The 13,149-nt window shown below is 46.3% G+C and overlaps 1 protein-coding gene across 1 annotated transcript in view; it reads left to right on the plus strand.

The window, feature by feature from the left end:
* The window catches only part of LOC126175931 (uncharacterized), a 103,274-nt gene that overhangs the window by 451 nt on the left and 89,674 nt on the right, over positions 1-13,149 (plus strand). The window lies entirely within an intron of this gene.

Raw genomic sequence — 13,149 nt, forward strand, 5'->3', positions numbered from 1 at the left:
TTATTTTGTTGAGCCTTATAGACCACTCAAACCCTTTACTAAACATACCTCAACCTTGATTTTATATTTTGTTTCTAATATTGTTTCCAAATATTCCTTAGCATGTATTTTGTGCGTTTTGTTTTTCACTTGGTGCTCTAATTAAAGACCGTAACAGCTTTCAGAAAGTGTTCTTAAAGTGTGGACTTGCAGGGTTTCCAACTGTTATGCAGTGATAGTATCTAGGGAACATGAGGCTAATTATCCCTTTCTAGATTCGACACCAAGTAAACTGGGTGTCCTACCTGACCATCTTTAATATGAATGAAAATTTACATAGATGTCCCTTATAGAATAAATTAACCTGTGGAAACTTGGAGCTCAAGATACAAAACAATTCACCATTTTAAAAGACTTTCATTAGCGGAACCCAAAATGTTGTATGAGCTCTGTGATAGTTTTGGGAAAATTTATGATGTATTAAAACTGAAACTAGCAGTAATCAAAGGATGTATGAGGATCAGCTGCACAGTGCTTTTGTGCTCTTTATGCGGTTACAATTTCAAGGCTGTTTCATTCACTATTTTCTTGCTATAGGATGTCAAGTTTGGGTAAAAACAATTGCAACAATTTCTCGACCATTTTCTGTTGAAGAAAATGCATGTCGTGTCAACTCCATCAAGACATCAGAAGCTTCAGAAGAAAAAAAAAAAAATGAACTGTGTTGTACCCATACAGAAAAATGAAAGGACAGAAGGAATTTCAGCACATCTTATAGTAATTGCTGATAGCTGAGCAGATCCATTTTCATGAATACAGGCTAATATTATACTTCTGTAGAACCAATCAGAAGAAAGAGGGAGTATCTATATGGAAAACTTGGAGTTGTGTCCCTGCGTCACCTCTCCCCAAAAATGTGAATGTGCATGCTGACCCACCACTGCAACACCTTCATCATTACCACGCATAAATGTTGGAATGGTTCCTTTCTTCCCAATCCTTCCTCCATCTGAGGCTTGCACCATATCTAATGACCTTATCCTTGATGATATGTTAATATTGCTTCTTCCTTCCTAGATTCTGATGCCAGTTGCACTCCTGAAATGTGATACTATAGTAGAATGTTGAAGATTAGAAGGGTAGAGTGGGTAACAAATGAAGAAGTACTGAATCAGATTTGAGGGAAGAGAAATTTTATGATACAACTTGAGCAAAGGAAGGGATTGGTTGATGGGATACATCCTGAAGCATCAAAGAATTGTCAGTTTGGTAATTTGGGAGGAGGGGTATTATATAAGGCTTGAATATAGAATGCAGGTTCAAATGGATGTAAGTTGCAGTTATGTGGAAATGAAAAGCCTTCCACATGGTAAACTAGTATGCATGAAACCTGTCTTCAGTGTGAAGATTACAGTAACAATCATCTGCTTTCTACAATTAAAGGTATGACTCTACCCATGCAAGAGGGAACACCATTAAAGTTTAGTTTTCTGAATAGAGTTTGGTGGTAGACACAAACGCTTTTTCATGTTTTTCTTTGTGAAGAATCTTCACAGAAGTGCAATTGAGAGGCAGGTAATAAGCTTTCCTCAAAAAATTAATCTAGTGTTTTATTATAGGGACTGTTGATAAGAGTGGATGGAATGAAATGAGTTCGTAATTGGAGGTGGTTTGATAACTCCAGTTTTATCTGGTGTCATTTGGTCTCTGTCATATGCCTCCAATTTCACTACACTTGTTTGACACAGTGGTTCTTTATGATCATTGTTGATTTTCTGGTACAAATGCAATTTTTTACTCTTTCTATTTCTCCTGTTTGTTTGTGGTAGTATATTCTCTTCTTTCTGATTCTATATTGTAGAGAATGCAGGCCAAGGCTCTACAGAATTATTTTTCATTTCTGGCCCATGTTGGATACCATGTTGCCTTGAACTGCTTGCAGTGCTTGCTCCAGTTTGTTTTACTTTGGCGTCAACATGAAATATACTATCTTGCAATGGCTGCACTCAGAATTCTGCTTTTAAAACTTCCTTATTCCCTGAAAATTGCTTGTATATTCACTTTCATAAGACTGCACTGCTATGCACTTCACAGTGGTTTGCAGAGTGTGGATGTAGATATTAGCGTCTTTACTCACTGCCCGCATTTGTTGGTGTAAAGGATGTGAAATTGTGGTCACTTGTTGTAAGTTCATCACATACCCTCCAACTTAAAATGTGGTCACTGCTTTTCCAGTCTGCATGTATGATGTTGTAGTTTGTTGGTTGTTATAGACGGGCTAAGAGGCCTATTAATCATGGGCAGCCTAGAGCTTTTGTATAGCATCATTGAGGCAGAGTTACATTAGTAACTCTGCTATACTGCTATCTGATAATGGTGCTCACCATACCACTCTGTCGTGTGCAAGCCTCTTTTCTTCTGCATACTTGTTGCAACTTTCATCCATTTGCAGCTGCTTACTACATTTAAGCCTTGGTCTCCCCCATTGACTTATATCTTTTCACATCCCTCCATCCCCCCTGCAGGTCCGGGGTAAGAATAGGCCCGAGGTATTCCTGCCTGTCGTAAGAGGTGACTAAAAGGAGTTTCAACTGTTTCGGGATTCCATGTGATGGTCCCCCTTGGGGCTTGACCTCCTTTTTTCAAAATTCTACAGAAGTACGAGCCTTTTGGGGAAGGACGCCTTATGTGGTGTATCACTGGTCCTCAGTGCACTAAGACCTTGGCACTCAGCATTGTAACGGCGTTGTAACCACACCCACTATTCTTCAAATTGGGCCTAAACGCCTGATGGGTTGCACAAGTTACGCCCATAGTGCGTCCCCATCTGCACCTACGATCATGATGGACTTTCCATGGCACCTGAAATCCAGCACGGTAGCCAGCCCGTTGTGGTGGGGTCGTCATGTGCCCTCTAGGTTGTAGGCCCCTGACAACACAGGGATCGTACTGCCGATACCTGAGCTGCACCCTCCCCACGTCTCCTTGGGGCATCGGGACTCCCGGCAACAGTCATCCTGCCAGGTGGCCCTTGCTGAGGCTGGGTGGCGCCCGTGGGGAGAGCCCCTGGTCGGAGTGGGTGGTATCGGGGCGGATGTTTCGCAGATGAAACGTCAACATGTATCAGGTCACTCTGCGGCCGAGTCTTTTAAAAAGAAAGGTACTGTCTCTGGTTCTGGTTCTCCTGCCCTTTCCCCCTTGGCCACTCCCTGGGAGGAAGGACAGGCCCACCGGCTTGGGGCAAAGTACTTCCCCCGCTATTTAGTCTGTTCTCGGACCGATAGGGGGACGTTTGCCACCTCCAAGCCCATGTTCTTTGTCCAGCACCTCGAGGACATCTTCGGGGAAATCGAGGCTCTCAGTAAAATGCATTCGGGGTCCGTTCTTATAAAGACCGCCGCCGCCACACAGTCGGCGGCGCTCCAGGCGTGCGACCGACTAGGGGACATCCCAGTGTCTATTGTCCCGCATCTGGCACTAAATAGGTCACAGGGGGCTATTTTTCATCGGGACCTCCTGCTGCAATCTGATGAGGAGCTCAGGGCCAACCTGGAGTGCCGAGGCGTGCATTTCGTCCGTGCGAGTTCAGCGCGGCCCCAAAGACCATCGCATCGACACCGGAGCCTTTATCCTCGCCTTCGAGGGGGATGTTCTCCCGGAGAAGGTAAAGGTGATGTGCTACCGGTGCGACGTGCGACCTTACGTCCCGCCTCCTATGCGCTGCTTTCGGTGTTTGTGCTTTGGGCACATGTCGTCACGGTGTGAGACTGAGCCCCTTTGTGGCGATTGCGGACGTCCTCTTCGTGAGGAACATACTTACACCCCACCACCTCGGTGCGTCAATTGTCCTGGCATCCACTCACCTAGATCTTTAGACTGCCCCGCGTATCAGAAGGAGAAGAAGATTCAAGAATTAAAAACTTTGGATTGTCTCTCTTATTCTGAGGCCAGGAAGAAGTATGACCGCCTCCATCCCGTGATGTTGACAACTTCGTTTGCCTCAGTCGTGTCCACTCCTTCCACAGTATCCTCACCCCTATCCTGTCCCCCCTCCACCTCCTCACCCCATCCGGGGTCTATGCCTCCGCCTCCCAAATCCCTCCCTTCCAAATCCTCCTCCCTCGCGGCCCCTGCCCCCTCTGCCCTGGGGGCCACCCATCCTCCTCCTCCCCCTCCGCCGCCTGAGAAGCGATCCTCTTCTTAGGCGTCCATCGGGGAAACGTTCCGGACCCCGGCTTTCGAGGTCCGGCGTTCCAAAACGGACCCCGCACATGAGGACCTTCTTCGGGTCCAGCCCACCATCCCCGTGCCTCATCGGACTTCCAAGAAGGCCTCCAAGAAGAAATCTTTATCCCCCTCTCCACCCTGGTGCGTTTCGTCTGATGCTCCATCCATGAGTCGCTGCTCCCGGCCGTCCTCAGTTTCGCCGGGACGTTCTGCTGCCAGTCGCTCAGCTGGCCTCTCATCGGTGAATGATGCTGCCCCTTCTACGCAACCCGGGAAAGCGGCCGCCACTGGCGACGACTCGATGGAACAGGATCCACCTCCCACTAATTGTAGCGTTGTTTCCTCGACACCTGGCCCTCCGCGGCCATCGAGGTGACCAGCTCTTCACCCATTTCGTTCCCCCTCTTTTCTGACTAGCGATGGCTTTGTTACATTGGAACATAAGAGGTATTCGATCTAATCGGGAGGAATTACAACTGCTCCTCCGCCTGCACTGTCCACTCGTCCTTGGTCTCCAGGAAACCAAGTTGTGCCCAACTGACCGCATTGCTTTTACCCACTATACCTCGGAGCGGTCTGACCTCCCCCCTGTGGACGGTATTCCAGCTCATGGTGGGGTCATGTTGCTCGTTTGGGACGATGTCTGTTACCATCCCCTCCCATTGACCACCCCACTCCAAGCAATAGCTGTCCGTATTACTCTTTCTGCCTTTACTTTTTCTGTTTGTACTGTCTACACTCCATCGTCATCCGCAGTTAGTCGGGCTGACATGATGCACCTGATTGTTGAGCTTCCTCCGCCGTTTTTATTGTTTGGCAACTTCAATGCCCATCATCCCCTTTGGGGCTCTCCTGCATGCTGTCAGAGAGGCTCCCTCTTGGCAGATGTCTTCAACTATCTCAATCTTGTTTGCCTCAGTACTGGCGCCCCGACTTTCCTCTCGGACTCTACTCATACCTACTCCCACTTGGACCTCTCGATCTGTTCTACCACTCTTGCCCGTCAGTTCGAGTGGTATGTCCTTTCTGACACCTGTTCGAGCGACCACTTCCCCTGTGTCGTTCGTCTCCTGCACCACACTCCATCCCCACGTCCTTCGAGCTGGAACATACCGAAAGCTGACTGGGGACTTTACTCCTCCCTGGCGACCTTTCCGGACCACGATTTTCTCAGTTGTGACAGTCAGGTCGAATACCTCACGGCTGTTATCATCAATGCTGCCGAACGTTCCATTCCTCTTACTGCCTCTTCTTCACGTCGCGTTTCCGTCCCCTGGTGGAATGAGGCTTGTCGAGATGCTATCCGTGCTCGATGACGTGCTTTACGCACCTTTCGCCGCCATCCTACGTTGGCGAATTGTATTGGATACAAACGACTCCGAGCGCAATGCCGTAGATTCATCAAAGACAGCAAAAAAGCTTGTTGGGCCTCTTTCACCAGCTCCTTTAAAAGTTTTACTCCCTCTTCTGTCGTCTGGGGTGGCCTGCGCTGGCTGTCGGGCATTAAGGCCCACTCCTCGGTACCTGGCCTGACTTCAGGTGATGAGGTCCTTATTGATCCTGTGGATATCTCCAATGCCTTCGGCCGCTTTTTCGCGGAGGTTTCAAGCTCCGCCATTTACCACCCTGCCTTCCTTCCCAGGAAAGAGGCAGAAGAGGCTCAGCAACCTTCCTTCCACTCGCTGAATCTGGAAAATTATAATGCCCCCTTTACTATGCGGGAACTCGAACGTGCACTTGCACTGTCCCAGTCCTCTGCTCCGGGGCCAGATGCCATTCACGTTCAGATGCTGACACACCTTTCTCTGGCAGGCAAAAGCTTCCTTCTTCGTACCTACAATCGCGTCTGGACCGAAGGTCAAGTCCCCATGCGTTGGCGTGACGCCCTCGTTGTTCCTATACCCAAACCCGGGAAGGATAGACACCTTCCTCCTAGTTACCGCCCCATTTCTCTTACATGCTGTGTCTGTAAGGTGATGGAGCGCATGGTTAACGCTCGGTTAGTTTGGATTATTGAATCTCGACGGCTGCTTACCAATGTGGCTTTCGTCGCCGCCGCTCCGCTATTGACCACATTGTGACCTTGTCGACATTCATCATGAACAACTATTTGTGAAAGCGCCAAACGGTCACCGTGTTCTTCGATTTGGAGAAGGCTTATGATACCTGTTGGAGAGGAGGTATCCTCCGCACTATGCACAGGTGGAGTCTACGCGGTCGCCTGCCCCTTTTTATTGATTCCTTTTTAACAGATCGAAAGTTTAGGGTACGTGTGGGTTCCGTATTGTCCGACGTCTTCCTCCAGGAGAACGGAGTGCCTCAGGGCTCCGTCTTGAGTGTAGCCCTTTTTGCCATAGCGATCAATTCAATTATGGATTGCATTCCACCTAATGTCTCAGGCTCTCTTTTTGTCGATGACTTCGCGATCTACTGCAGTGCCCAGCGAACATGCCTCCTGGAGCGCTGCCTTCAGCGTTGTCTAGACAGCCTATACTCATGGAGTGTGGCAAATGGCTTCCGGTTCTCTGAAGAGAAGACGGTTTGCATCAACTTTTGGCGATATAAAGCGTTCCTTCCGCCATCCTTACATCTCGGTCCCGTTGTTCTCCCATTTGTGAAAACAACTAAGTTTCTAGGGCTCACACTGGACAGGAAACTTTGTTGGTCTCCGCACGTCTCTTATTTGGCTGCCTGTTGTACACATTCCCTTAATGTCCTCAGAGTTCTTAGTGGTTCATCTTGGGGAGCGGATCTCACTGTCCTGCTTCGCTTGTATCGGTCCATAGTCCAATCAAAGCTGGATTATGGGAGCCTCGTCTGCTCGGCCATCCCTCTTACGCCGTCTCAACTCCATCCACCATAGGGGGTTATGTCTTGCGACCGGAGCTTTCTACACTAGTCCCGTCGAGAGTCTTTATGCTGAAGCTGCCGAATTACCATTGACCTACCGGCGCGACGTACTGCTTTGTCGGTATGCCTGCCGGCTGTTGTCAATGCCCGACCACCCCTCTTATCAGTCCTTCTTCTCCAATTCTCTCGACCATCAATATGGGTTGTATGTGTCTGCCCTGCTGCCCCCTGGAGTCCGCTTTCGTCGCCTACTTCGACAATTGGATTTTGCTCCCTACCACCTTCAGAGAGGGTGAGAGCCCGACACCACCTTGGCTCCAGGCTCCGGTTCATGTTTATCTCGACCTCAGCTCGCTCCCGAAGGAGGGTACTCCGGCTGCAGTGTATTGCTCACGGTTTGTCGAACTTCGTGCGCGACGTGCCAGTCACACCTTTATTTACACTGATGGCTCCAAAACTGACGATGGTGTCGGCTGTGCCTTTGTCGTCGGGGCCATCACTTTTAAATACCGGCTCCTCGACCAGTGTTCCAGCTTTACAGCCGAGCTTTTTGCTCTTCATCAGGCCGTTCAGTATGCCCGCCGCCACCGCCATTCATCGTTTGTACTCTGCTCTGATTCACTCAGTGCTCTTCAGAGCCTTGGAGCTCCATATCTGGTCCATCCGTTGGTGCAACGGATCCAGCAGTCCCTCCATTCTTTTGCTGAGGGTGGCTCTCCTGTCAGCTTTCTGTGGGTTCCCGGCCATGTAGGAGTGCTTGGGAGTGAGGCTGCTGATGCTGCAGCCAAGGCTGCAGTCCTCCTGCCTCGGCCAGCCTCCCATTGTGTCCCGTCATCTGACGTTAGTGGGGTTGTTTGTAAGAGGCTTGTGTCATTTGTGGTGGGATACTTGGTTCTCACTTCAAGGAAACAAGCTCCGGGCAGTAAAACCGTTCCCAGCTGCTTGGACAACCTCCTCCCGACCATCTCGGCGAGAAGAGGTCCTTCTGACCAGGTTGCAGATTGGGCATTGCCGGTTTAGCCACCGCTACCTGCTCTCTGGTGACCCAGCCCTGCAGTGCCCTTGTGGTCATGCATTAACAGTGCGCCATGTTTTATTGTTGTGTCCCCGTTTTAGTCAATCTCATGTTGTCCTGTCTCTGCCATCTACTTTACAGGATATTTTAGCTGATGACGCTCGAGCAGCTGCTCGTGTTCTTCGTTTCATTACTTTGACTGGATTGTCCAAAGACATCTAACTCTTTCACTTATTTTATCTGCATCTTTGTAAGAACTTTCTGGTGTCCCCCCCCCCCCCCCCTTGAGTTTTACTAGATTCTATGTGCTCTAACAATTGTGACTGGGCGCTAATGACCTCAGTAGTAGAGCGCCCTTAAACCCCAATAAAAATAAAAATAATAATAATAAAAAAATCCCTCCATTACCAAACTGACAAGTCCCCAATTCAATTCATTAACTCCTCTTTAAATATTTATATTTTTCATTTGATTGTTGAATGATTAAAGTCTTCTCAGTAATAATAATAGTAATTATTATTATATGCTTGGGGACATCCATACTAATGAACTCTGAAGTTTTCGACTACCTTTGAGGTGGATTGACTCTGATGCGTTGTAGAATGATCTAATTATAAGTTTGTGCCCATCCTTCGTGTGGTGTCACCGCCAGACATCACACTTGCTAGGTGGTAGCCTTTAAATCGCCCGCGGTCCGCTAGTATACGACAGACCCGCGTGTCGCCACTGTCAGTGATTGCAGACCGAGCGCCGCCACACGGCAGGTCTAGAGACACTTCCTAGCACTCGCCCCAGTTGTACAGCCGACTTTGCTAGAGATGGAACTGACAAATTACGCTCTCATTTGCCGAGACGATAGTTAGCATAGCCTTCAGCTACGTCATTTGCTACGACCTAGCAAGGCGCCATATCCTTTGCTATTTATCTTGTGAAGCATGTACAGTCAAGAGAGATTTTCACCAATTGTGGATTAAAGTTAAGTATTCTACCAGTTACCTCCTGTTTTACTAGTCTTATTTCTCTGACCTGTTCCAGACCTCACGCCAGCCTGCGTGAGCTTAAACGCGTGCCTTTCGGCTTCCTCCAAACCCCGTGAATTGGCTCCTGCCAATTCACAACACTTCGTAATGTGACATGCCTATATGCAAAGAAAGGGTAAACTGAGTTATGCATGAGTGATGCTTACAAAGTATCTGCTGATTTGTGGACAGAAGCTTTAAAGGCTAAAGGAAATTTAATGTATTCAAACTTAGAATATTCGAGAATTTTGCAGCAAACCAACATTAAAGATATTGGTAGTTATTTTGCAGGTCTGTTCTTTTACCTACGGGAGTCACCTGCACTTTTCCCCAGTATCTTGGGGCTTTGTGTTGGGCGAGAGATTCACAGTAAATGCAGATCAATGAAGGGGGCCAGTGCCGAAGAGCGCTATCTGTAAAACCAAACTGAAATTCCATCCTGACCTGGTGACTTTTTACTTCCAGCCTCTTTCAGCTGCTAACACCAGGATACCTATTTAATCGCCGTTTTCCCAGAATTTTGTGAGTTTTGTTGTTAAACCACAGTGAGCCTTTTCCATCCTTAATTCTCTTACTCAGCACATTCTACTGTAGAGCGTGATTTACAGTCAGTTTAAATTTTGCATTCCTCTGTGCCCATCATATTGAAAGTAAATAATGTCCATTCACTTCTATGCAGGATGCTCATCTGCTCTTTCCAGCATAAATACTCTCCTAGCAGTCTTGATGGATTTATTAACTTCAGCAACCATTATTGCTAGGACATCATGATCACTATACTGACACTTTCTGCATGTGCATGAAAGATCTAAAATATTTCCATTGCTTATAAGTTGTCAAACTAGCTCATCAAAACAGTTTTCTGAGGATATGTTGAGAACTACTTCCCTGGACTGTCTGTCTGTACCAGCTGCAATGAACCCACAAACATCCCAGTGTATACTAGATAGGTTAAAATCACCTCCAACTAATCTTGCACAATTGGGATGCTTTTGCTCTTCTTTATGTGACTTTTTTTGCCTGATTCTACAATTGTTACAGTGAAATCAGGTGGTCATTAAAACATCTGATAATTTCAGTTAGGTTGGTTACTTGCACCATTAACTTCGCAGTCACTCAATTTTTACCCCATAACATCTAACAGTTTTGTTGACCTCAGTGATCAAACTCCCCCTCCTGTGACATCTAACCTATCTTTTTGATATATGTTGCATACCTCTTTAAATATTTCAGAGCTTTGTACCTCATTTTATGTAAATTGAAGATGGAAGGTGGAGAAAGGAAAGGGAAGGAACTATTGATGTCAGCTGCATCAAGACTTCATGCGGAATCACCGCCGCTGGACTGGAACTCGAACCCGGGGTCTCCTGCTGCTAGGCAGTCACATTAACCAGTGCACCACCCACACAAAATGTTTATCACAATTGCACAGACTACCTTGTGCAACCCTGTCCATGTCCTCCATGCTCGCTACTTTAATATTTCTGCAGGTCGTCAAACATAGTTGTGCATCAGCACTGAAGGTGGTGGATTCATTGCCTATTGATGTGAATCAATTATGTGAATGCATGGTGTCTGTTCTTTCGGACATGGATAGGGGTGCAAATACAAGTAGGTGACGCTAGTTGGGAATGTAGGTTGACTGAGAGGCGTGCCAAGATAGTCCATGCAGTTGCAATAAATACTATGTCTAGGTGGCACAGTGGTTAATGCGACTGCGTAGTAAGCAGAAAATCCTGAGTTTGAATCCTAGTATGGCATACACTTTCACGTGTCACTGCTGATTCCACCTAAAGTCCCGAGACAGCTGACATAAATAGTTCCTTCCTTTTCCTTTCCTCTCTCCCCCTCGACCTTCAATTTACATAATACATATCACAGGTGCGGTTTCTGCATGGTGTCTGTTCTTTCAGACATATAACTTCAGATTTCATCCAACACTTGGCTGAGAGTATAGTTTGAGCCTGACAGCTTTCCTGCAGGGCAGTAAATTAAGGGACATTGCTACAAATGCTTTGGGTAATTCACTGTTAAACTCTTGACGTTTGAGGTGTCTTTACTTTGTAAGTGATCTGATTTCACTTTCTGCAATCGACTGGTGAGCTTCCATCAGGGGACCTGAAACCACCCATAGCTTAAAAAGAAAACCATGTGCACTTTACAAGTACTTTGCCACAAAATATGTGACACTTCAAGATCACTGGGAAAGCATGAAGAATTATATTGCTTGAAATGTTCCTACATTTCGTGGAACCAAAACTGATCTTCCCCAAAGTTAGTCCACTTTTTTTTTTCTTCTCCTCCCTGAAAACAATTCCTGTTAAAATTTTGCAACCATGACCTATTAGACTGACAGTTCAGTGATATTTATACCTGTCAGTACTTGCTTTTTTGGAATTGGAATTATTACATTTTTCTTCATGTCAGATTTTTTTACCTGTTTCAATGTCTTGCACACCAGGTGGAATAGTTTTGTCATGGCTGGCGCTCCTAAGGAGCTCCGTAATTCTGAGGGAATGTCTTCTATGCCAAGGACGCTATTTCGACTTAGGTCTTTCTGTGATGCATCATTTTCTTCTCACATTATCACATCTTCCATTACCATAATATTATCAACAAGTTCATTTCCCTTTTGTAGCCATTCTATATATTTCCTTCCTCCTTGCAGCTGTCACTTCTTTGCTTAGTCATCTCACCTGTCACCTGTGCTGCTGCTATTCAAACAACTGCTTCTGTTTTCTTCAAATGTCTCTCTAACTTCCTGACATGGGCAGCATCTATCTTTCCCCTAGGTATGCATGCCTTGCATGTTCCTCTAGTCATTCTTGCTTAGACATTTTGACTTTCTGTCAATCTCATTTTTCAGATGTCTGTATTCCCTATTGCCGCCTTCATGTGCTATATTTTTATATGTACTTCTTAACTACTCCTTATGTGGTTAAGTCTAGTGACTATTGAAAATATTGATTCATTGTGTGGAATTTCCCCATGTAATTCCTTATTTATTCCTTCAGTGCCTCGTCACATAGTCGTTATATCTTTGTTACTATTATGCTTTTCTCCAGCACCACAGTGGCAGCCATCGGATGATACCCTGATAATGTTACAGTCTGTGAAATGCACCCACCACATCAAACTTCACAACATAGAGAAATGGCCCTGAGAATTCAGTGTTTTTCTGGGACTGAGGAATATTGAGGACTCGTGTTGTTGTATCCATTTGTGCACACTCTGGGCTCGCCGTGGTGAGATGTTTAATCTTAGTGTATTGATCCCTGACAAAGATTTCTGAAGTATCAATCCTTGTCATCTGTCAGAAGCTGCAATGAAATTCCGCATATTCTTTACAAAGAAGGAAGATGCTGGCAGCTGGCTTTAACTGTGCACATGTTCCACATCCTGGAGGACCTCCTCACTACGGATCAATTGGAATGAAAGTAAATCTAATCTAATCTAATCTAATCATGACAAAATAGTTGTGCATGGTGATACTGCTTTGTTGAGGATATTTGGCTGTGTCCTGTATAATGGTTGTAGCTGTACCTCAGAAATGCATTAAGGGCATTCAAGATTCCATTTCAGTGTGGAAACGCATCCTCTCTTGGGAATTGGACTCCAGATCAGAGTAGTTTTGCTTATGGCGAGTAAGAAGTAACTGAAAGGTCTAAATGATTTGTCCTTCCTTTTTAACCTTACCCAATGTAGGCTCTCCCTCTCTCCTCCCTGAGGAAGGAACTATTAAATCTAAAAGCTGTGAAGTGTGTCATTTTCACTTTTACACTGAAGAGCCAAAGAAGCTGGTACACCTGCCTAATATCTTGTAGGGCTCCCGCGAGCACACAGTAGTGCTGCCACACAACATGGCGTGGGCCTGACTAATACCTGAAGTAGTGCTGGAGGGAATTGACACCGCAAATCCTGCAGGGCTGCCCATAAGAATATGACGAGATCTCTTCTGAACAGCGTGTTGCAAGGCATTCCAAGTATGCTCAATAATGTTCATGCCTGTGAAGTTTGGTGGCCAGTGGAAGTGTTTAAACTCAGAAGAGTCTTCATGGA

Source organism: Schistocerca cancellata, chromosome 3 (assembly GCF_023864275.1).
Source record: "Schistocerca cancellata isolate TAMUIC-IGC-003103 chromosome 3, iqSchCanc2.1, whole genome shotgun sequence".
NCBI lineage: Eukaryota > Metazoa > Arthropoda > Insecta > Orthoptera > Acrididae > Schistocerca > Schistocerca cancellata.